Here is a 26505-nt window from a genome sequence, read left to right on the forward strand (position 1 = left end):
AACAATCTCTTCAAGAGCAATCGAACTAATGGAAACCTGTTCCCTACAAGTATGTGTTTTAATTTTTCCACTGCCACTAGTATTAGCTTCCCCCTGTGCCTTCCATTACCCTGTAGATTTGAGAGGCTGAGAGTGCCTGGAAAGGTGCAGTGGATGTTTTTCCTTTTTTTACGTAGAGTATCCTTTCCTCTCTCATTCATACCCATCAACTTCAATGAAATTTCAAACTATAATCACCTTTGAAATTTCTGTCTCTCTTGCAAATGTCACTGAAATTGGCCTGTACTTTATGAAGTTACTGAGAATGATGATGGACACTCAAGTAATGGTCAAGTGGGCTGTTTGTTTACTTAGATAACTTCCTTAAAAACAACAATCCAACAACAACTATAATATTAAATGTAAGTAAAAACAGTAGAACATATTAACCATTCTCTTATTACATGATCCTAGTTCCAGAGGGTAAAATATGACATGGCAAAAATGATCATATGATACGGCTTGGCGTGTTGCAATAAATGTACAGATACTGCTAGCAAGTTAGGAATTCACCATGTGAAAACAAACAGCAGAGTTTCAGTATGTATTAGAAAATATGTGCATTTTGAACTAAAGGATGTGCTCTGAGGTATTTACCAGCCTTTCTGAAGCAAACTTTTTATGTAATTTAAAACTCCTTTGAAACTGACATTTTTTGAGTTCATGGTAGTTTGCATGAAGACCTGTAGAAATCAGCAACATGTTTCATTTTCACTGAAAAACTAAGTCCTTTACAGATGAAAGCCTGTTTTGTATATTACCTGTGACAAGTCTGTTTGAGATTAGACCACATACACTCTTCAATATTGCAAAGGTTTAACTATTTGTTAAGAAATTTTAAAATGTCATTAGAATTTAATTGATACTCAGTGTAGTAGATGGTGTTTAGTTTGTCAGCAGTTATTGCAGGCTAATGTTTCCTATGTCCATTAAACTCTGTGTGGTAGACAGGGAGGATATTTGTCTTTTCCCCTCTCCTCTGGGCTAGACTGCACTCCGAGAAGGAGGCAGGTTGTGTCTTTTGAGAGAACACAGCAGAAGAAACTAAAGGAAGTGCGGCATTAAAAGGAGAAGAACTTAGAAAGAAAAGACAAAATCAAGCAGAAACTCCAGAAAGTGCTGAGAAATACATGGAACAGAATGAATATTGGTGTGTCAGAGAGGCAAGAAAGATCATGTTCTCCTGGACTGTAGGAGGAGACTGCAGAGCTGCTGTATGATGACCATACACCCTGTCACAACAATATGAGCTAGGAGATATTTATCTACACATTTTTATTCTACCTCACTTTGGGATAGTTTATGAAACTTTTTTGAAATCTGGTTTCTGAAGTTTAAAATCCTACTGGGAGGGCTGGTACCACTCACTTTGAGGAAGAGGTAGAAGCAGAACCACCTCAAAGATCTGGGTAACTGGCAGTGGGGAAATACGTGACAGTTGTGCAATAGCTGATTAGAATACCGTTTCTGTGTATACTAGCATTTAAAGACACTGAAATTTGCCTTGAACAGAAAGAGCAAGCTTACAGAAAATAACCTCAGGGTGAGCAGGCATGATACTGAAACTTGTATTTTCATATAGGATTAGGCATTAATACAGTCTGATTGTTGTACTCTGGGACCCCACTGAAACTTAGGTGTGAAGCATACACTCTACCCTGTAGAGTTCAAAGTTTTGTTTTTGTTATGTAAACTTAAATGTGGAAATAATATTTTTCTTCTCTCTTCATTTTAAAACAAAAACAAAACCCTCAAGTCTCTAAACAAACAAGATTAGTTTCCAAATGGAGTGTGAGGGAGCTGCTGGGTATTTCTCATATTTCTTGTACAGGTATGTCCCTAAAGGCACTGATAACATAGGTAATAATTTGAAATTCTCTGAAATTTCAGTATAGCATGTCACTACACCTCCTTTTAAGAAGAAAATAGCTGTGCCTTCTATGTTAGGATATTACTGAAAGCAGACTGAAACTGTTGCTGAGTCAAGAGGAATAGGGCTGGCACTGCAGAACCATTAAGTTTCTTAACTGGAACATCACAGGCTTCTCACATTTCACACCTTCAAGCTGCAGGAGATTTGGGTCACCTATTCAAAACAGTTTCCAATATGTTAAACGTCAGAGTGTTGCTTCTTATGCAATGGTTAGGTTTTTATTGTTCACTCTTTTTCAGTAGTGTTTGCTTGCAGTAGCCAAAGAGTTGTAGACTTTTTTTTTTCCTCTCACAGAGCTGCTAAAAGTTTGAAGGCTGTTGCATCAATCACACAGGTCAACAGTTTGTTTGTGAAGGCAAGAACCAACATCTTTATGGAAATTCAGTGTTGCCACCTGCAAGATGAGGTAGGAAGCAGAGAAACGGGGAGAACTGAAATAATTCTAATGTAAAATGCTATGTAGTCCTGAGCCACAGAAATTCACCTCTGCTGGTATTCTTACTTTCACTACCCAGGTGGAATGAAGATATCATAGTTATTGAAACTTCTGGTTTCTTAGTACAGTACTTAGCTTCCTGAAGAGAATAAGCATGACATCTAAGCACAAAATAATCTATGTATGTTTATATATAAATTTGAAGGATATAAAGTTCCTACCAGACAAAAAATAAATAAAAATTAAAATAAAATAAAATAAAATAATAAAGTAAGCTTTTTGACTGTGGGTTATTTCCATGTTTTTGTCAGTTTATTTTTTCTAAGTTAGTATTTTGCACCAACCAACAGAATTGCAAACATTCCCAAGGGCTTATGAAATTTCTCACGCATTGCACACTGAAGATTCTGCAAGCTAAATTTGCCTGTTATGCAATCCTTTTGTTTCCAAAGTATTCCCTCATTCAGTTATACAGTTAGCAGCTCTACTTTAAACATAACTGATTGCAACACTCTAAACAATTCTGTTGTTAAATCTCATAGAGAAACTGAATGCCATTTACTCTGTCCTTGCAGCAATTTCATAGAATTAGAGGGAAAAAAACGTACCAACAATGTAATGAAACTGTTTTTACTCTGTACCCCAAAAGTCCAGGGACACATCTAGGGATGACTAATAATGATAATGATAATAATAATAATAATATATCTGCTGAGTTGTGTCACTTTTTTTTTCTTTCTTTTTTTTTTTTTTTAATCTTTTAAAAAGGGAGTAGCATCTTTACACTTTATGTGGGTGAAACCCTTTCTTTGCTAGTTTGCACATCTATTTGAAGTTAACCGTTCAGTTGTGTTCCTGATAACTCTTTTCTTTTGAGTGTTCTTATGTGAGCTGCAACATAAACAAGACTTGTAAACAGCAGACTATAGATAAGCTTTCAAAATGCTGTATGGCATTTTGCCCACATATATGTCAAGTAAAAGGTTAGAATTTTCTCTTTTTAAAGAAAAACATACCAATTTGCAGCAGTGCAAGACTGTCTAGAGCATGAAGTTTTCAAAGCTTGACATGTCTGTAAATGCAACACAATCCATTTATTTGTATGAAGCTCTCTTTCATTTTCTGATGGAGAGAAGGATCCAGTGAGGGTCAAACCTACAATATAAGTACAAATGCTGAAAGACATTACTACATCAGATTCTTTGCCTGATGTGTCCAGAACAGCTAAAACTGGATAACAAGGTTGCAGATGATTGTTTTGTTTTGTTTTGCCTACCAAATTGCAACCTCAATACTGGTTTCAGTGGCACAGTTACCAAACAAGACTGTCAAACACTCTTATCCCCAGTGTGCAGGAAAATAAGGAAGACTGAAGGTTTGCTTCTTGAAATGGGCTAGTGGAATTGCAGGTCATGGCAAAATCTGGAAAGAATTGATAGCAAGCCGCTCAGGTCTCCATCTTGATGGGGCATTGGCAACTAGTGCTCAAGGCTACACAGGGCTCTGGCTTCATTCCCTCAACACATTGGCCAACTGAAATGAGCTGACTTGACAGTTGGCTGGTGGCACAGAGCAGTGGGAGTTTGTGCCCCCCTAGAGCCAGGGGCAAGGAAGAGTGGAAATTATGTTCATGAAAGTCATAATTCCTTTCTCTGTTTGCTCCTGGGATGGTGCTGCTATGCATCCCTCTTTCTGCAGGCAAACTGTTGTCTTGCAGTCTTGTCATAAGTTATTAGTCAGAACCCAGTACTTAAATAAATAAATAAATAAAATACAAAAAATTAAAAAATTAAAAAAAAAAAAAGCATCAGAACCAAATGTACTAACCAAGGTGCAAATTTAACCTTAATCCTATAACATACTACAAAACAAAAACAGATCCTAAAATCAAAACACACAGTATCTGTGAAACTACAAAAAGCTCAGTGAATTTATCTGCTTTTTACAAGACTTCAGAGAAGTATTATTTTTAAAAATAGCCAAGTGCCCCTGTCCTGGAAATCACAGCTTTTGGGCATCATATCATTGAGTACCTGAAATCACTTGTCCCTATATAAATTTTAAAATAATAGCACATCTTAGCTAATTTATCAAATAGGACAAGGCAGGCAGGTGGGAAGAAGGAAGAAACATAGAAGGAAGGAAGTTGGCAAGGCAAGGCAAGGCAAGGAAGAAGGGAAGGCAGGGAAGGGAGAGGAGAGGAGAGGAGAGGAGAGGAGAGGAGAGGAGAGGAGAGGAGAGGAGAGGAGAGGAGAGGAGAGGAGAGGAGAGGAGAGGAGAGGAGAGGAGAGGAGAGGAGAGGAGAGGAGAGGAGAGGAGAGGAGAGGAGGGGAGGGGAGGGGAGGGGAGGGGAGGGGAGGGGAGGGGAGGGGAGGGGAGGGGAGGGGAGGGGAGGGGAGGGGAGGGGAGGGGAGGGGAGGGGAGGGGAGGGGAGGGAAGAAAGGGAGGGAAGAAAGGGAGGGAAGGGAAGGAAGGAAGGAAGGAAGGAAGGAAGGAAGGAAGGAAGGAAGGAAGGAAGGAAGGAAGGAAGGAAGGAAGGAAGGAAGGAAGGAAGGAAGGAAGGAAGGAAGGAAGGAAGGAAGGAAGGAAGGAAGGAAGGAAGGAAGGAAGGAAGGAAGGAAGGAAGGAAGGAAGGGAGGGAGGGAGGGAGGGAGGGAGGGAGGGAGGGAGGGAGGGAGGGAGGGAGGGAGGGAGGGAGGGAGGGAGGGGGGAAGGGGGGGGGAGGAAGAAACCCATGCAAATGTAAGTCCTGCTTATTTTTTCTCCTACTTGGTTTTATGTGTGAGGTACAGAAATTGTTTTTAGTTTTATGTAGGGAAGTATATTCATGGCTGCTACCCTGAGGAACTGATAGTGACAATAAATTAACATAAATGAATTGCTACAATTTTCTGTTTTATTATAATATCTTAAATTGTTAGCAGGTTTAACAGTTTTTCATACATCTAGAGATAACATCCGAATTGCAAATAAAATACTACAGAATATATATTGCAGACAGTTTTAATTTAATGTGGACAAACATTAAGTATTTAAATGGGTAACTTCTGGCATTTGCCTGTTCCACTAGCTGTGTCCACTGTAATGTAAAGGGGAGGGTACTGTATTAAGATGAGTAATATTTTATATTAACATTTGGTTTATGCTACAGATGTTTAATTTGTATCTAATGAGTCAGAATAACAGAATAGTTATTTTAAACATATTTATTCAGATCTAGAGACTGCATAATTGATTTTTATCTTTTTTTTTTTTTTTTTTTTTTTTTAATAATTTCCTTATCTCTTAATAACCAGTTCCTTTTTAACATGCAGTAACTCCTATTAAACCTAAATTAATTGCTTTTAGGATGATTGTTGCTTAGAATTTTATTGAAGTAAAATCTAATTCTCAATTAACCACTTAATTTTCATACCAAATTAAAGACTCACAAAGACCACTGAGATAATAGGATGTGCCATTTTGTTATGGTGAAGGATAACCTGCCATCAGCTATATTCTTGTGTTTGCAGTGATGAGTCCATACAATATCATGGTAGCCATGGCTGACATGGTACTGAAGTGCATCTCCTCCATAATGCTGGCTCCTGGCTGATAGGTCCTTATCTCACCCGTATTTAGAGGTGTTTAATGATTCAGGTATGGAAAAGCCCAAGTCCTTTACGAGGTCTGTACTTGATTTATTTTATTATTTATTTATTTATTTATTTATTTATTCCCAGAACTAATTTAGGAAATACTACTTTGTACTTCTTGGTACACTAATATTACTATCCTGCTGCATTGGTGAATGCCAATCAAAAACCTGTGTAACAGAGAAGAGGAGACCACATATGATCAAATAAAGATAAAATGACTTCTAACATGTGGTGTCAGGGACCTAAGCTATTAGGTCACTAAAGTGTCTGAATTCAAAAGTTATTGAGCTCCTATTACAAGACATAATCTTATAGAAAATTGCTGAAGAAATGCATTTAAAATTGCTTTGCTATTTTCTTCCATAAGAGAAGGTTGCTTTCCTGATCATTGTCTTTATTCTTTAAAGAATGTGGTCATATTAACATAGCATTCACTTCCATGGATGGAAATTGTCACTCCAGCATTATGTATGTAATCCTGAGACGGCTCCCTTGCAGAATTTTAGCAAGTAATAACTTACTGCACTTTCCTACTAAAGGCTCATTACATTATGTATGGATTTAAGCCTTAATGTAAACAATCACATTATAATCATTTGTCCCAAATGATGGAAAAATCAAAGTCCTCAAGGAATTGAAAAGGTATGGAAACAAATTGAGTTTATTAATAAACATTGATTCACAAGATCTTTCTGCATGGTTTTCCTTCCTCCCTTCCTCCCTTCCTCCCTTCCTCTCTTCTTCCTTTCTTCCCTTCCTCCCTTCTCCCTCCTTCCCTCCTTTATTCCCTCCTCCCTTTTTCCCTTTTCTCTCTCTCTCTCTCTCTCTTTCTTTCTCTCTTTCTCTCTCTTCCTTCCTTTTTTACTTTATCTTTCTCCCACTGAGTGAAAATAATTCTAAATTTTATCTTGTGACTATTCATAAGTGTTCTTTTACTTTCAGACTATAGTAGAAAGAAATCACAAACAGGAACCATTATTTTTTATCTTGTAGTAAACAGTAACTGTCTGAAACAGCAATTGGCTACAGTACTCTGGGAACTGGACCCAAACTTCTGAAAAGCCATTTACTCTACAGTAAAGACATAAAAGAAACATTCTAAAAATACATGTATTTGACTTGAAGGATAATTTTGAAAGATCTCAAAGAGACCGAATGTTCTACTACACTGTCTAACTCAGAGTTTGATTTAAGAAACAACACAGATTTACAGTCAACAGTCCTAAGTAATACTTGCACAAAGTATATAGTTACTACTATGTAGGTCACTCCAAAATTAATGCCTCCTATTTATTTCCATGGAAACTATACTAGATATAAAGAGCACAATAAAACTATTTGATAGAGCAAATTCTCAACTACAAAGCACTGTTCTTCAGCATAGTCACTACCATTAGATATATAATTGTACCAGAAATCAACAAGAGCCTGCATTCCTTGCTTGTAAAAATCTACACCAGCAGAGGTGACCCATTGTTGCTGTTGCCACTGCTCAAATGCACCACCCACTGCGCTCACATCCCCCGCTTTGTCTGTAAATGTTTAGCAAGTATTGATGAAAGTCAGTGAGTGTAATTTTTCCACATGGAGGAATTCAGTGACACACCTTTGTTTCATGTGTACTTCAATGGCAGATGCCATTTTGTCAGAGTGCCCCTCTGCTGCCATCAGTCACGCGGCAACAGAGTATAATGGAATATTGGTGGGAAGGTTCAGCCTCTACTCCCATACTACCAACATCTGCCTATAATATTCTGGGCCAGTATAATTAAACAGGAAACATGACTTTCACAGCAGCCCTTGCAAAAACAAAATTCATTAATTCTTAACTTCTTTATTCTGTTTGATTGAAGTATTCTTTTTAAGTATTCTAATTTAGAGCAGAAACTTTGGATGCTCTTGAATATGCAAGTTCTCTTTCTAGTACTTAGTGTTCACATCTGGTCACATAACAGAAAAATGGATTATTATAAACAGTGACATAACCGCCAATTAACCCAACTCATCTCCAGACCTCAGCCGCCCAGGAGAGAAAGACAAATCCATGGATGCCATGAGATCTTCTCTCTCAATTTATTGCTGCGTCACACTTCTTTTATACCATCCTAATTCTCACACAGATGCATACACCCACTATGCATGCGAGAGGACCTATACACACACCTACCTAAACCTCCTGCCCACTAACTCCCTAACCTACAGGCTGTAACTTAGCTATTCCAGAACACTCTATCTACTCAGAACTACTGTATTCACTCATTAATCCTTACACAGACAACTTAGTACCCCAACAAACATTAGGTCAAATACTAATATACAGGCGACTTGCTGTTGTGTATGACTGACATGAATTTAAAATGAATTAAATCAGCTCAGTCATCGATAGTACAACTCAGGTCTAATTCTTACATCACTTAATAGAAGAACAAATTCTCATTGGATTTAACAAGTCTTTTCTGGTATTAAGCATATATACTCACTTCAGAAGATAAAAAATGATACAAATGTACTTGTTCACATTTGTGGGGTTAATAGTGAGTATCAAACCTACCAATAATGCAGCTATTATTTGTAATATATCAAGACAATTATTTGAAATACCGGTGTTCAGTATAAGCAGGTTTTATCAGCTTAATGCCTTGGTATTGAAATTCACACAGACAAAACTAGAATGTGAAGTGAAAATGTGCAACAAAGCAGACACCCATGAGATAAAATCAGAGATAACTATTGACAGATTCTAAACAATAAGACACAAATATATTTTAAAAAGTTAAATAAATAAATAGAAGTAAAATCTTTTTATATCATTGCTTCTGCCCATGCAACACATAAATGAATATTAACTTTCAGTTTTACATTCTGTATTTGTATTCTGTATTCTGCAGTCAAGTAAATAACTTCAAGTAATTTACATTGAATCTGTTCAGTTTGTTAGAGAGGAAAGTACTTTTTAATTGTAGATGTCAGTGTTTCCAGCATTGTTACTGTATTTCAAAGAAATAATAAATCTGTATCAACATTTTTAGAACAGATAGATGATGAGCTGGTACAAGTTATAGTGTATGTCTCCAGAAGTGTGGAGTGATTGTCACAAATAATGTGAATGTGTGCTTGAATTTAGGCAGCCAGTGTTCAGTGTAATGTGTTGAGCTCTCAGAGATTAATTTATGTATAACTTTATGATGACACATTTTTATCTCTTTTGTTGCTTCAATTACCTTGATAAATTGGGGGGGGGGGGAGAGGGGAGGGGGCGGAAAGGGAGGGGAAGGGGGTTGTTTTCTCACAGTAGCGTCAGATACAGAAATTTTTAGGGGATTTTTTTTTCTCACTTAACTCATCTACATGTTACAGTTTAGGAAACATATTGCTAATTAATCAAGTTAATTACATATTGAGAGGCAAACTCTGTGTGACAAATACTTTTTAATATATTTCTTTTCTGTCAGTACTTTCCATATTTTGGCTAAAGGAGATGAATCATATGCACCACATGTTGTTAAGAAAAAGGAGTTACTGATTTGATGCTGCAAGCTTTAGCTTCTGTTTCCTGCCGCTTCTGTCAATAAAGCTGAAAGCAGTTGCCCTTAGATGTTTCTGATATTATAATATCATCAGTGCTAAAGACTTGTGGACATTAATTTATCTGACAATGATTATAGAATCTAGTTGCTTAATAGCTGAATTATGAAAAAAAATAAAAAATTGTGCGATAAAGAATCTAAATGCCCCGTGCCTGAGGGAAATCCCGTGAATAAAGGATTCTATTATGTCTGTGGGATTTTTTATTTCTTTTTTTCTTTTTTTCTTTTTTTTTTCTTTTTTTAATTATTATTATTATTTTGAGAGAAGAAAAGTCAAAGTGATGCCAGAAACTTTTTCCCAACATTTGTAATTTATATAAGCCTTGTCTGTTTCAATGATCTCACTTCTTTGTCTTACAGACTCAGGTATACCTGTCTTCCTTTGTAGTATGACCTGTTTGACTAAAAGACATCATTTATTTCAAAATAAAACTATGGAACATGACATTTTTGAGGAAAACATAGAGCTCATTGCTGACTGTCAGAGGCCTTGTCTTAATGAGAAATGAAAGTATATTGTAGTATATGCTACCTTGTGTGATTATTCATAATGTGGTTCGAGATAAAGTAAGTTCCATAAAGGTAATTTCTTTGGTGTTTTACCAGCTACTTCACAAATGTTTGGCATTTTCAGAGCAAGACTCTGGCCCCAGTGCTCTCATAACTAAATGTGCATAGGATGTAAAACAAACTGGACAAAGGGGAAAGGAACTGCAACAAAACAAAATGTTTGGCATGTGTCTACGATCTTTGGAAGGTTTGTTTCTTTGTTGTTTATCTAATTCACAATGCTAGTTAAATAAAAAGACTATGCAGTCTGATGTGTGAACAGAGCAGGGTGTTTAGTGATGAATCCTTAGAAGGAATCTGAAAGAGGAAAGTGAGATTGTTTGGCAAGGTAGAACAGAGGATATTTTAGGCACTGAAAAAAAAATTTGGTGAGTAGAAATAGAAAGTCACACACAAGCTAAGTGTGCACACAGTAGACAGAGTTGTATCTGAGACAGGAAAGAGTAAGGAATTGGTCCATCTGTAGGCAAAAGCAGACTTGTGAAGCCTTGAAATTGAAGAGGAGAAATTTGACCTTGTAATGTAATGAGACAGAAAACCACCTGAGAGACTGAGACATGAGGTAACATGATCAGAGTGGTGAACAAGAAAGATAACCTTGTCCACAGTGCTCCGAGTTGACTCTAAGAGAGAGATTAGAGGCAAGAAGGTTACAATTGCTAGCAGGTCACGGCAGGATAGTAATAATGAAGGCATGAAGCAGGGATGGGAAAAAAAAAGATGAATAACTGAAGATACTGTTGATGGGAAAAATATCCGTGGAGTCCAAAACTGGACATTTAAAAGTCACTGGTTATGTGAAAAAAAAAAAAAAAAAAAAAAAAAAAAAAAAAAAAAAAAAAAAAAAAAAAAAAAGTACATTTAAGGTTACTGCTGTTTTTATTTACCTTTTTCATGGCATTCTGCAGCCAAATTTCTGTAGTAAAAGTCACAAACATTTCTTGATCATCTATATTTTTATCTGTCCCTACATATTCACATCTACTGATAGATAATTATTTATGTATTTTGACAGTGGAGCAGGAATAAGAGAAATGGGTGACACAGGGTTATTTTGCTACTTCTACCACTGATTATCCCTGTGATCTTGTTTGCTGTTTTACAGTTATTCTGACTGTAAAAAGAAAGCATTTCTTTTCTTCCTTTGTATGTATGTAGATGAAAAATGTTGATACTATTCAAGTAGGCTTTGAATAGTCTGTAGAGCTCAGTTAGAAGATGTATCCCAAGCCAGCCCACACAAACACCTTCACAACAACCAATATGTTGGTCCCTTTATTCTGTAGGGCATACTATTTCCAGATACTGGAGTGAGCATTTGTGATCACTAGAAAGTTGGAAATAGTTGTGCCCAAGTAGATAGTTTTGTTTGGAGTTGTAAGACCTCAACTATGTCTGAAATATAATGACAAGAAATATTTGCCAGCATACTTCACCTTCCAATTGGCTTGTGCGTTTATGTGTGGCTTTGAAACAAGATATCAAAAGGCGAGGGTGGTAAAGTGCATTATTCAGAACAAGAAGGGGCTTCTAAAAACATTTAAAACATAAAGACAATAGAATACTTTCTGGGAATTTTAGCTGAGGATAACAATATTTTTCAAAGGTTACAAAAATAAAAACCAAAACAAAATTAACAGAAAAACGCACCAATATTAAATGATCATGGCTGAGAGGGCCTGAAAAAAATATCTAGAATTGGTTAACCAGTGAGACCAAGTTTTTTCACTTTGGCTAAGTTTTCTTTTTTCTGCTGGTCCTGAAGATCTCCAGAGGAAAAATAAAGACAAATTCCATAGTGCAAAAGAAGGTTACAGTTCCAGTTGTTATCCAGCTGACATTCTGAATTAGCCAGAATTCTTATGGAAGTGATCACTGTGGCTTTACACCTCTACTTCTTCCTGCAAGCTATGGGTTTAGGAACAGTAGCTTTTATGCAGTCAATATTTAGGGAAATAAATAAATAAATAAATAAAATAAAAATAATGTTTTGTGTATAATAAAGAAAAGCATGTTTTGGAAGTCACTGAAGTAAATTTCCTGACACAGAATTCTTAGAAGGATAAATTTACAGAGATCATCCCAGTGTAGTGCAGGAAGAGGTAATTCAGAAAAATAAAGAAATTAATAAAATTGAATTAAAGATGTGTGGTAAAGAAAGCCATTATATTGCTAGTGAGTAAAAAAGCTTAGCAATGACTCGAGTGAGATGTAAACACACACAAGGCTCCTGGCTCCTACATGTAACCAGTTGTTGTTGCACGGGTATAAAAGTCTGTAAGCACCTACAATAGATATCCTTTGTCTTTTGTTCTGCACTAGCAAAGGAGTCCCCGCCTCTTTTGCAGTCCCAGCAAGGGAGCTCTGAATCCTCTTGCAACATAAAAATACATTTTAATATACACTTTTTAACTTTCTAAATTAAATTGTTGCCATTTGCTCCTGAGACAATTAGCAGGCATCAGTTAGAAGACACAATAGATTATGTACCCAATTACTTTCAGTTTTCAGACGACAGTTTGCAATCACAAGAATATGTGTGGAGGTTTAATCAAAGATTAGAACTTTTTAATTAAATGGGGCCGTATGTGACTAGTCATTTGACATTAATTACTGTTTTAGTTGGATTATTTTTGATTTGTAAAAAGGCCCTGAGCACTGCAAAAATTATGTCACGTCATAAAAACTGCTGATTATTAAAAGTTTTCTTCATCAGACCACCGCTCTCCTGAACAAGAGGTATAATTTCAGAAGTTAAATGGTTGCCTTAGAGAAGATTTAAAAGCAAAATAGCAGATGGTACTTCAACTGACTCCTCTTAGAAGGGACAGTCTGAAAGTACTTATTGTAATGATTGATAAGGTCTTCTGTCAATGCTCAGCAAAACTTCCAAGGGCCTAAACAGCTGGTGTGAGGTTCATTTGGAGTTTTAACTAGTTGACTACCCTTTGGGGTGTCTTAAAGCTAACTAGCATCACTGGCATTAATAGAGGACATCAATCAAAATGAAACGCTGTAGCAGAAACTGATCCAAGACTTTAAGTAATATTTTAATTTGTTGGCCAACAGAGAGGAGGATAAATGTTAACAGTGTCCTTGTGTGATTGCTTTAAATTCAAGAATTCAAGTCCAATGGTGCCACCAGTGTTTGCAAGTCATTCTTTTGTGAGCTTTTCTTTTCTTTTTCATAGATTCCACTTATTCAGTGTAAAGTGGGAACACTGACAATGAAAATCCTTATCTGAATAGCCTACAGAATGGGAAAAAAAAAAAAAAAGAGGATCTGAAGGGAGCAGGAACAGTTCTTTTAGCTCATGTAAAGATGAGGGGTGAACTTCATGCAAACACACACACACACAGAGTCATTGTGCCTTTTGTGGTGAACTTTTAAAGAGACTGGAGTTGGGGGGATTTGTCTGCATGAAGGTGAATTAAGAAAGCAAAATCAACCTATAACCTGCAGTGCTGCAGTGCAGTCTCTGTACATAGGGCTTGGATAGGAGTGCGTATAGCTTTCTTATCCTACCAAAATGGTGCTCTTTGCCAAGCTGCTGGGTCTGTCTACCGCAGAGCTTGTTCTTGGGTACTGCAGAATATCTGACAGTCAAGGCAGGTGATGGTTATCTCACTGAGAAAGTTTGCAGATTTTGATTTAGAAATAGCCAGAGTGCTAGCAATGCTTAGTACAAATCTGGACTGCTTATCCTCCTGTTTGTCTACTAAGTGATCGTACAAATAATTTCAATTTTGGCAAAGAAGTTAAAAAGTAAGCTTTTAAAAAATTTTAAAAAAAATCATAAAAATTTGAGCCCCAAATTAACAAACTGCACAGTCTTTTGTAGACAGAAGTATCGACATGATAGAAAGAAATAATATTAATTGGAATTAGATAATATTCCCAAATGGACATCTGATTTACATACAAGTCAGCATCAGGCTGTCAACACAGCAATAAATCTGCAGTTTGAATAATAGTTAAACAGAGTAAAGATACTTGATTGAAAAGTGAAGTCCAGTTTACATGTTGGTCTAAAGCTCAGATGACATGGATTCATTTCTGCTACAGTCTTCCTATGTGACTGTGAAAAAATGTAATTTAATTTATCTGTACTACAATTTCCTAACTATATAGCAACCTTTCTACTTCACTCAGTAGATAGTAGTGCCTTGAAAATAAAATATATTGGCTATTGGCATTAGTGCAGTGTGTAGGACAAACAGGCGTTTCTAAATACTGCTGTTATTTCTAGTATAAATTGTATGTATTCCTATTTTTTTAGTTTAGTCTCTGTCCTGTTACGATCTGAAAATCGCTATGGAAACTGTGGTAGTAAGCCTGGTATTTAGCAGCCAGTTTTCATACCATGTCTAAATTAAATGTTTTCCTAGAAAGATCTAAGGCACATTGTATTTCCTAATTGATTGCAACCTTTCCTGAAATGGACAGAAATATTCACTCCATTCAGATTATTTTTTTATTTCCATTTGGAGTGGAAAACTATCAACTGTATATGAAGGCAAGCATTATAGGAAACTTTAATTCCAGAATGAATGTAAAATATATATGTTTTATTACTAAGTGAGATTATTTTTTGAAGGGGAAAAAAAAAAAATCACTGAGGAGAAACAAAAAATTATCATAGTATTTTGTATTCGTTGCATTAGTTATTTCCCAAAGAAAGCCTATCAGTTAAAATGATGAATGCTAACCTTTACCAATTCTTTCAGAGAACATTCAATTTATATTCTTCAGGCACTTTACTACTTGTTCACCATACTGATGCAAAATTATTGTTTTTGAAATATTTATAAAGATCTAGTTACAAGTTTTCAAGGACATTTTCCACATTTCTTTCAAACCTAAGTCCTTTAGTGTAAGTTAAGATAAAAATGGAACAAAAAGGTAACATATGGTACAGTTATTTAATGCATTAATATTTAAATACAGTGTTATGTTGAATGCAAGTCTGGTGGTCAATAGAAAATACAAAGGTCACATTATCACAGAGTACAGAAAGCTTTAAGAGATGAATACCAATGGATAAACAATTCTGCCAAGAAACTTTGTTTTTCTTTCTGTTAGTCCTGTGAGATCCAATGATGCTCATTTAAAGTCAATAGTTTCAAATTTCCTTTATGAAAACAATCTGGCAAAAGTTCTTTGCATTGATAAATTTAAACAAACAAACAAACAAAAAGTTTTAATATCGGTTCAAATTTCACATTTACTTAATTTGTGTTAATTTGTGTCTTGAACAATTTCTATACTGAAGATGTCAATGTTTCTTTGAGCACTCCTGGCTTCTGGGCACCATTCTTTAGAGAACAGTTGTCATGTAAATAGATATTGCAGTCCCTGACTGTTGCTGTGCAATGTTGCAGTTAGATGCTGTTCTTGCCCTGTAGCATTAGGGTGTGTTGGGCCTGGGGTACAAAACTACCAGCATAATGAACATGGAGTGGATGAACAATCTTGTGCTGTGAAAAACTGCACAGTCTAAAATATCTATTTGCTTGCTGTAAGATCTTTTTTCTTTTTTAAGAGTAAATACTTCAGAGAATCTTATTTATTTATCGATTCGATCTTTCATTGTAATTAATTGCTTATAATTATGTCTATATTCATTGAAAATTATTGGGTTATGTGGACTTCCTCCACAGGGGAGCTGGGACCTTTGCAGAAGATCATTTGTGCAGGTACACAAATAAGATATTTTGGAGATTTCAAAGGGTGGGAGAAAAGAAATATGAAGCAGTAAACAGTACAACAGTCAACTGGGATACCACAGGTTTTGAGCAGTCTGAAAGGCTTGTTAAAGTGTTTGGAAATTACAGAAACAATGTCCCTACTGAGTGCAGAGGACTGTACCAGGTTGACTGAAATAAAAAGTAGAAGGGACCTATCTTTAAAATCATGTTTGTAAATTAGTTATTTAGTTTCCTTTCCTAGTCACTTTTATTTTATTTTTCTTGATAATAATAATAAAAAAATATAAAAAAATAAAAAAATAAAAAAGGTATTTTATTTGAGAGACTGGTAAAAAAAAAAAAAAAAAAAAAAAAAAAAAAAAGCCAGCTCTTTTTGCATTTTCATTCTCCTTTAGGAGCATGCTTCAGGGAAAAGGTCTAGACAGGTCTCCTCAAAGCTCTGGCTAAACTGGGGTCTTGTCACTGCTCTTGTGGATATTCCAGTAGAACTGAAATACTCTGAATGTGTTTCAGGGTTTGCTGTTAAGTACACTGAATAATGTCTATTTTATGAAATTTGAATCTAATGATCTAGACACCTACCAGTTTAATGCTGTCAGAAGTTTGATGTTAATTTCCATGGCCTGTGGCTATAGCTTAGTTATAGTAGGGACATTACCAGTGGAAATGTTAGTCACCTCCTAAGTGATATCAGAGATTTGCAAATATCACTGATATAAAACCCTTGAATGTAGATACCTAAAGTAGTTGTAGCCTAAGGACCAGCTCCACATGAATGCATATGTGTCAGCATAGGTTATTTGCTGATCCCAAGAACTGACTTAATTGTGATGTATTAGGAGCTTAATAGAATATACAAATACCGGAGTACTGAGCAGAGAGAGATGACCGGAAAAAAAAAATAATAAAAAAAGGGGTGTTGGGGAGGGGAGGGGGGAGGGGAAGGGTGTGCATTTAAACATCATTTCCCTTCAAATGAATGAGGCTGAACTTTAGTTAGGAGTCACACTTTTCACACCATAGGCCTGGTTAATGGTTAGAATGATTGCCACAGAAGCTAATGTTTGGGAATTTAATCTATTGTTCCTGTTTCATAAAATGCTATGCTTAGTAGGAAAGAACCGTATTCTGTCCATATTCTTGCCATCACCACAGTTGTGGGGTTTTTTTTGTTGTTGTTTTTTTGTGGTTTTGTTGTTGTTGCTGTTTTTGGTTTTGTTTGTTTGTTTTTAATCAAATTGCTGTTTAATGTAAACTAGGTAAAGAAGCTGGTGCCCAGTTCTGCATTTCTATTTGAGTACTTCATGCACTGCACTGTATTGTTCTGCAGCTGTTGTCTGTGAATACAGAGTTTCTGCTTGGCACCCACCTTTGGAATTCACTCCAAGTTCTGAAGCAAAAGTTTGATGTAAATGTATGATCAGTTTCTTTTCTTCAGACTGTTCTATAGTAGGTTTTAAAATCTAATGTAGAACAAACAGCAGTTGATTTGAGGATCAATCACTTAGATATAAGGAAGGGGTTAACATTTTTCTATATTTTGTTACTGTTCAGAGGAATTAAAATCTGTGACAAAATGACAAAAATGCACAGATCCGTTTCAACTTTGACATAGGAAAAATCTTCTATCTATAAGGTGATAGCCAGCAGCTTATTCATCCACGTTAAGAATGAGCAAACAAACAAAATAAAAATTTCCCTGAAGAATCAAAGTAAGTTCCCGTTTGACAAAGGGGATGGAACTGTAAGACAGTAAAATTAAATGTAGTGATTTTCTACTGCATTTACCTCAGGCAATCATAGAATGATATTTAACAAGATTGTAATTATATGAAAGGTGTCAAATAAAAAACATTCAAAATGTAAATGTATGTAAGACTCCAAAAAGAAAGATACATTAGTTCTCCTAACTTATATAAGTTGCTAATACACATCCAAAGACAAGTCCTTTTCAGGAAGACAAAGGATTTGTGGGTGTAACAGGTATATCTTTGGTAAAAATGGAGAGTTCTTAGATACAGATTTACTTCTATGTCTTCTTAACTGTAAAAGACAATACATAATAAGTGATTTTATATCTAGGGAGATGTTTCACCCTATAATTTTCCCAGTCTTGTAATTAGCACTGGGATGGATGGGGAACACCTTTTAATCCCTTACACAATCTACATGGAAGATGGGTGAAGAAAGCTGATACTCAGGGGTTTAGGCTTTCAGTAGGTGCTTTCAGAAAGGGCTTAGACCTAAATGCCTTCACAGTGGAATTAAAGGCACCCGGAAAACTCTGTAAAATAGATTTAGTTGAACAGATTTTCAAAAGCTACTGGGATTAGCTGGTATTGGAGCAACACTTTGAGACTTAAATTTGGGATTAAGGTAAATTAGTGGGGTATAATAGGTTGCAAAGAATAGCATTAATTCTTTTGCCTCTCTGAATACATCAACATTATCACTGAACTTTGCATGAAGAGCATGCATTTGAAAGAAATCTTCCAATCACCTCCCAGAAACTACATTATGGTTCATACTGTAGAGTTCTCCAGTAACATGTAACTGGAATTTCTTGCAGATGGCATTATATTGGGGAACATGCCACAGAAACATGCTCCCCCTGCATTTCAGCTACTAATGGGCATTCAGTTCAACAAAGAAGTCTAAAACACCCCATTCTAAATATCACCTGAGACAGAAGGTATTTGGAGAGATTGTGGAGAAAAAGATGTTAACATTAGAAAATTTTAGAAGAGGTAGTTGAGACTGGGAAAAATTTTAAATTCTTTTCCTTTTGATTAAGTATAATTGTACTTGGCAATACCAGTGGCACTCCCCCATCAGATCTAGGGGAACTAAGAGGATAAGTACATGATGAGTAGATGACTGAAAACAAGTAATACAGACCTTGTTCTGGAGTCACACAGGAGAACAAATGGAAGAAACTATCAGGTTAGCTCAAATCATTTTAAACTGTAATAATAAACAAAGAAACAGGTATATGTGGGTTACACGAAGCACACAGATACCAATAATGAACATACATAATAGTTAGGTCCTATACAACATAATCTCCTGTACTGGGGCTTTAGAAAAGGGGAAAAAACCAAACCAAACCAAACCAACCAAACAAACAAAAAAAAATTACATGCAATTATGAGTAAACAAAAGACATAGAGTCAAACTTTTTGTGAGAATTAAGTATCAAATTAGACTTCCAGCTTTCCATTTGTAAACAAACAACAACAACAACAACAAAATTGGAGTAAAAAAGAGTTAGTATGGGAATTCATACGTTAAGAATGACATCTGCCAACTACCAGGATTTGTCAGCCTTACTACGTTAAGAATACAGCACAATTCAGAGTTCTATAATACTCTTTTCTCCAACAGGTCTCCAATCTGTCTAACATCTAGCCAGTATCAAGAGGTTAGAAGCTGCATGAGATGAGTCATTTGCTGCTGAGATCTTGGAAGCAAGACTAGTCATTAACACATACTGTTGACAGTCTAAACTGTTCCCATATCACAACCCAGAGTTACAGGAGACAGGAACTCTCACCTTTCTTTGCAGAAACTTCACAGCTCTCTGCATTCTCACATTGCTTATGCAATGGAATAAATTGTACTTGTTTGGCTGAACAAAGCCTTTAGGCCAGTACAAAGCTTCAGTGTCTCAGATAAACCACTGAAATCATCTCGCCAAGAAGATTTTCTTTTTTAGAGATGGGGGTTTTCCCTCTCATGAATTGGTCTTCCTGTTCCCTGAGTTTAACTAACAAGGTTCACAAAGGGAATGTGTTCCAAAGAGCTCTATGGGGACAAGTAATGAAATTCAGTGTATTCCTACCCCAACATCTGTTAACCCTAATAGAAGTTAGGCAGATACATAACTAAAATGATTTTTAGATAGAGTACCGTGTCTCAGGCAAATGATAGACCATTGCTGTAAAACTTGGAAATAATTTTCACTATCATTATTGCAAACAAACGATATACTGGTCCTATTCCTTTTTTAAAATCAACTGCCTTTTTTACACCTCTTTGTGTCTCTCTTCCTTTCATCTCCTTTCTTTATGTTTTTGTTTTTCAGAATTGAAACCTCATGAGATAGTCCAGAGCAGGTCAGATTAAACTAGCTTTAGTAAAGTTGCAGAGTGATATTTTCGGTCAAAACAAGTAAACTATTTCCATTTTTTATAACACATTATTTCCCAATCATTAACATAAAAATGTATTGGAAGTTACTAATTACTTTCTTCTGATAACCACATGTGACCTTAATTAAAAATTGTAATCCACAGCAAAATGTACATGTACATAATGGAAAGGCAATGCAAGTAAGTTGTTAGATAACTGGGCTTTGTTACTAAAGCTAAACTTAAGAGATACATTTTCTAAAAAAAAAAAAAAAAAAAAAAAAAAAAAAAAAAAGAAAGAAGAAAAGCTGAAAAAGCATGATATTTTTCTGCGTTGCACTTGTTCTCTTCTATCCAGCAGTGAAAACAATAATTGTGATCAGATCTTCATGTTCTTAGGGTTGGCAATGATATTAGTTTGCATGAAGAATACAGCCATGCAAAAGCACAGTAGCACTATAGAGGAAGAGAGGCTGCCAAAGTCTCTGATGAGACTTGCCAAAAAAATAGTCACAGTAGGGTGTCTCTGCTAGCTCTCTATCAGTCTGCTATAGGTCCTGCTCTCAAGAATAATCACCTGCTGCTGAATAGAACTATTCACTGAGGCCAAGAGAGTGACTTACATACAGTCTCAAAACTTTATAAACGGCAAAGGTGACAATACTCTCACTTTATCAGTAGTCTCTCGACACTTGCCTAACCTGGGCTCAGTGCCACATTAGCACTACCACCCAGCACTGAAATAGAAGTTGGTCTTCAGCTGGTCACCTGGAATGGGGGATAGGCTGACATGAATGTTTGAATCTTTCTCTAAAGCCATGTTCTCCATCTTTTATTGTGTGTAATATATATATTATATCTTCCTGGAAATCTTCCTGGAAATTTCAGTCCTTCTCATGTTATCATCCTTCCTTTTCATTTTACATGAGACAAGGTTAATTGAGCTCAAAAATGAATTTGGTATGATGAACTCATACATATGTCACTCAGCTGAGAGCAAGCAGCTACTTTCCATGCAAAAATTCTTCCTCTGATGTTGAAGAATTCAGATTAAAAGAGTGAGATTCTGATTTTGAGAGCCTATGCATCTCAGGGGAATAGGCACCAAAGGGAATGAGTTTCAAAAGCAGTGATAAGTTCTACTCCCTGTCTAGGCTAGCAGTTAAACCATTCATCCAGTAAGAAGATATTCACCTCCTGAGGCAATCAGTACTTCCTTCTCCCCCATACAGCACTGGCTTTGAAACCTCCTGAATGAAGACCGGCATTTTGGTGACAAGAGTCACCAATGAATTTTTGCCTTTTCTCTTGAAATTAAGTCACAGTATCCAGAAGAGTCAAGTGACTATGGGAAGAGTTCTCTGAATGTCATGAGATTGAGAGAGAAAAAATATTCTGTCTATATCTCAACATAGATATGTACCTTCTATGTCACTTTGTTACAAGGATGATGGAATAGAAATAGTACTGGGAGTAAATATCCGGAAAAAAAAAAAAAATAAAAAAAAAAAAATCCAGGCTTTCATATTTCCTACTAAATGCTACAAAGGCTAGAAGATAGTAACTTACAAAAATTGTCTGCTTCACATCAGTCCCACCTTAGCAGACCAGTAGAACAAGAATTTTCCATGATTGCAATTAAGGCTGAGGCCAGTGTTAACCCAGGGTTGGGAACAGGCCTCCAACTTTTGTGAAGAAGAATTCTATGTAGTAAGCAGACGTTAAAAACAGCATTTTTACTGTAGCAATATTTTCAGACTTTTCTGGCAAAGTAGATAGCTCATTGAGTTAATATCCTCTGACTAAATCTGTATTGCATCAGAATATGTCTGAGTAATAGTGATGTATCTTTAGTAACCAGCTCTGAGGAAGCATAGCTACTTTTAGCGATAGAAAACTTGAAGCCATAGAGGAAGGATGTATAGGGAGGCCAGAGTTTTATAAATGTAGGTTTTGTGAGGATTAGGCAGTGCGGAAAAGTAGTGACCTTGATAATGGCCTGTCCTGTAGGCAAGTTTGGGCTTCTAAATACCAAGTTATACTGACCTAAGTGATCTTCAAATTATCTTAGTTTCATTGTAGGCCTAAATCTTAGGTTTAACTGATCCGTGGGTTCCTTCTTTGATTCGTTTCTAATTTGTGATGTTTGTAATGTTTTTAGTTCCTAATGTTAGGTCTTCAAGAAAGATTTGATGTTCCTTTGAGTTTTGAACAGATTTTTTTTTTTTTTTTTCTCAAAGAAAGTGTTTCTGCATGAAAAACATCTGTGATGATTTATATATTTTTGTTGCAGTCTCCTAATTTATTAGAAGCTGCATCTCCATTCAGAGGATTACTATGTAAATGTATGTGCATAAATCTAGGGAAGTTAACTTTTAAAAGGGACAGTCACTTCGTTTTTTAGTAGCATTTTTACTTGTGATGTTGTTTCCAGCTGTGATAAATAAAGGTCTGAATTGCAGTGGGAAATGTAGAAATCGAGACCTCGATCTTGTGCTGAATTCCAAGTGGGTAAGATGTTTGCCAACACATGGTTCAGTGCAGTATCAGGGCCCTGAAGTCTGAACTTTGAAGGGCTGACTTTTTTATTCTGTAGTGTTCAAATGGACTGCTTAAAAAACCTATAAATGCTTCATCTAGACAGCAGGGCACCATTTCAGGAACTGATTGCCCATTATAGTACTGACAATAAAATAGGAAAATACCCCAAGGGAGAAGGAGCAGGGCCTTATGACTTTCCCATTGAACTCAGTGTGAAACTTATAATTTCCTGCTCCCACTTTGCAGGATACGTCAGTTTCCAGTGGTGGATGCATAATGCTCCTAAGCCTTTTTCAAAGAAATATGAAATTAAGGGGCTCTTTAAATTGGAAAACCAGACAAAATCATTGCAGAAATCAGAGTTCCACTACAATAAAAATTTCCTTCATATATACAAAATATGTATTTCTTTCTTTCATATTGACTTCTCCCTTTCCTGAGTTAATTGGCTAGAAAATATATTAATTTGATTCATATTTTCTGTGCTAAACTGTAAAAATGTGCTTGCTGTAAATAGAAGTGAACTTACCTGTTTAAGAAATTTTCTAAGATTTTCTTTCATTCAAAGATCAGTCAAGATCTCTGAAACAACAGTCATGGAGAACAGTTTAGACTGTTGTATAGATTCACACATTCTCCTTTCCTGCATCAGAGCCAAGAAACCAATATACATCCTCCTCCTCCCCATACTGAATCTCCTCTGTGAAACTTCCAGCCGTCTGCGGTTGCAGAGAGCACCTGTCTGGATAATGTGAAGGGATAAGGGAGTATGTTAAACAAGGGCAGAGGGAATTGGGGAGGGATGCAGGAGACACAGAGCTAATTGAAGCAAAGCATTTTATTAATCTGGAGTGCTGTCTCCAGGCATGCCTGAAATCTAAATAATGATACTGAACTTCAAAGGCCTTATTCTCCATTCCTTGTGCACTCAGTACTGCTATTTAAGTCAGTGGAACTTCTAAGTATATAAAAACAGAATTGTACTGTAAGCCGTAACAATCATTTCAAAATAAAATCTTATACTGTGTAGAAGAAAAGAATAACCCTTTATCTGGTCAATTCTTTCCTACCTATTGGCATTATGGGTAGCTTGAGTGTCAAGGTATGTGATTTTGACCCACTGGAGAGCCATATAAAAGCCTAGATTTCCTTTGATATTTCATTGTTTTCCAAATGATTTGTTCTGCTGCTGTGTTCTGCTGCCATTGGACACTGTGTGTACATGGCACATCAAGTATTTATGTAGAATCTGGCTACACAGTTTTGTAGCTTCTCAGATCTGCTCAGGGATTTGGCTTCTGCTTTTTAAAATTCTTCTGTTGTTTCAGTACCATTACATATTGAACTACAGTAATTTCATCATGTGAAAATTAATGATTGGATGGTCTGATAATGTTTTGAAGTTGTAAAGTACTCTAACAGTTATCATTAACATGCACTGTTTTTAATTCATGTGTGATTTTCAGAATGTGAAGAAACAGCTACCCTCTTTCTTACATGCACAGAGAGACAGTACAGGTCCCAGATTTCCACCTGCCTCTTCAAGTGTGTTCTTTAGGATGGTATTTGCTAAGAAAGGGGACACGGTGTGAAATGCTGTTGCACAAAAAGCCCAGTTATTGTTACTTCAGAATCCCAAGATCTCTGACATTTCTCATTTCTGCCTTCCTCCAGCAACAGCACCAAGATGGATATCCTAATACTTAGCTCTCCCTAAACTGTGGAGATGTTCTTACCTGCTTTCACATACATACAATTTCACAATAGGTAGGATGTAATCACTGAATATGCTATAGGATAGACTAAATACAATATGTTATTTCCAATGCATTTAAATATTAAATTTTACACTTTTCTAGTTAGATTTGAATTTTAAAATTTTCCTGGCAGATTTTTTTATTTTTTATTTTTATTTTTTAAACCTTTTCTCTTATTAAAAATAGCTTGGTTAGAATGCTAAGGTTGGCTTAAAACATTAATAATAATTGGCTAGCTGATATTTTTTAATGATGACATTATTTCATGGAGATAAGGGAGTTCATCCAAATCAGTAGAAATTGTAAGAAAATGTGAGTTTTAATTAAGTTGATTAGATTCCACAATCACAGCATACAGTGGAAGAAAGTATCAAGTTTTATTTGCTTTGTTCTACAACTAATACAAATTAAAACAGAGGTGTTTGCTATGTCTTATGGAGAGCATACTGGGCAGCAGTGGATGAGGCCTGAAGCAGGCACAGCCCATGGGGAAGGATTCCACTCTGGAGTGTGGAAAGAGTGTGAGATGATGGAGTGGCAGAAGTGAAATACTGCAAACTGACCGAGATTCTCATTTCCCATCCCCCTGGACTGTGCAGGAAGATGAGGTAGAAGAGTCAGGAGTGAACTAGTGAACCTGGGGCGAAGAGTATGGAGAATGTTTTTATTTTTGTCCTTGTTTCTCACTATCCTAATTTTAATCATCAATAAGAGAAATTAATTTTCCACAAGTTGACTTTCTTTTGCCTGTGATGGTAATTAATTTGTGAATGATCTCTCTGTTCTTTTCTCAGCCTATGAGGGTTTTGTTGTGTTATTTTTGCCCTTTCTCCTGCTGAAGAGATGTAAGGGAGAACGGCTTGGTGAGTGCTTGGCAGATTGCCGAAGTTAATACACCACAATGCAGCTTAACATTTCTGTCTCAGGTATTCATATGGGGATTTGTGTTGTGAAATTTTCTGGAGAAATCTTCATGAGTGCTAATCAAATCTTAATTTTCTTTTTTACTTAAAGAAAATCTTTTCTTTAAATATTGTCATAGAAGTTGAAAGCTAAATAGGCTTTCTTTCTGAATGTTGTTTCTTCAGTGTTCTGTAAATAGCCAGTTATACAATTATGCATGCCATTGCACTCAAGGGGCTTAACTCTGACTAGTTCCAGTCCTCTGCTGGCTCCTTCACATTGGAGAGCAGAGAATCACCCTCCAGACTTCTAATTTCAGTGAACTTTCTGTATGCCATTTCAAAGGCTGGAAATTTAAAAAAATAAAATGAAAAAAAAAAAAAATCCCCTTTGCTCTCTGTTTTTAGAGATAAAAGAGCAATTATTATTTCACCAGTCTTACTCTTTTTAATATAAAGCACACTGGAAAGGTATAGGAAATGACTTCTTTACCAAATGCTCCACTATAAAATTTTTCTCAAGGGAAACAGGAGAATTACAAAGAAGCTACTGATGCTGTGCTTCTGAAATATTTCTCTAATATTACCGAATATTATAGCAGTATTTGTTAGCTTGAAAAGGAATGTGAAAGAAAGAAAACATATGTTCCCAGAACTGAGTGTATCATTTTACTTATGGAATCCACACTGATACGGCTGATACTTTTAAGGGACAACCTGACAATCATCCAAAAATAATAATGAATATAAAACGACTTGAATTCATATATACAGTTCCTCCATTACAAAATGACCCACCATCCTTTATAACAATTAGGATTAAATATAAAAGGAATTATACAATAAATAATCCCATGAAGCTAATGAGTGCTTTCAACAGATGAATTTAGACACATGCTTAAGTTTCTGCTCCAACTGAAGCTTATTAAATAAAAAAAGGTACCTTTCCTTTTCCTGAAGGAAATTTCAGTACCACTAATGGACACGTATTGTTCATCAACTGGAGTAAAGATGGGAAGGCTGAAGGGAACAAATGATCATTATGGGATAACCAACACAGAAGACAGAAGGAGTATCAGCAGGGGTGAGATGGAGCTAATGCCACACAGAGAAGTAACCAGTGTGCCCAAAACATCTTGGCAAGACTGATGTTTTCCCAGGCTGAGGGGAGATTACAATACAAGTTTCTCTGAGAATATGTTGCAGACTGCATGCTAGGAAAACACCTCCATTAGGGAAAATTTGCCTGTGGAATGAGAAATA

General features: G+C 36.0%; 1 long non-coding RNA gene across 2 annotated transcripts in view; it reads left to right on the forward strand.

The window, feature by feature from the left end:
• LOC140247109 (uncharacterized) overlaps window positions 1-26505 on the forward strand; it is a 32424-nt gene that overhangs the window by 4226 nt on the left and 1693 nt on the right. The window contains exons 2-3 of one of the 2 annotated variants that reach the window (XR_011902599.1): window positions 2267-2378; window positions 5921-6064. This is a non-coding gene — a long non-coding RNA (uncharacterized lncRNA). Of the gene's footprint in view, window positions 1-2266; window positions 2379-5920; window positions 6065-25134; window positions 25267-26505 lie in introns of those variants that run through there. The other variant, XR_011902598.1, reaches the window with a different exon arrangement.

Source organism: Excalfactoria chinensis, chromosome 1 (assembly GCF_039878825.1).
Source record: "Excalfactoria chinensis isolate bCotChi1 chromosome 1, bCotChi1.hap2, whole genome shotgun sequence".
NCBI classification, from domain to species: domain Eukaryota; kingdom Metazoa; phylum Chordata; class Aves; order Galliformes; family Phasianidae; genus Excalfactoria; species Excalfactoria chinensis.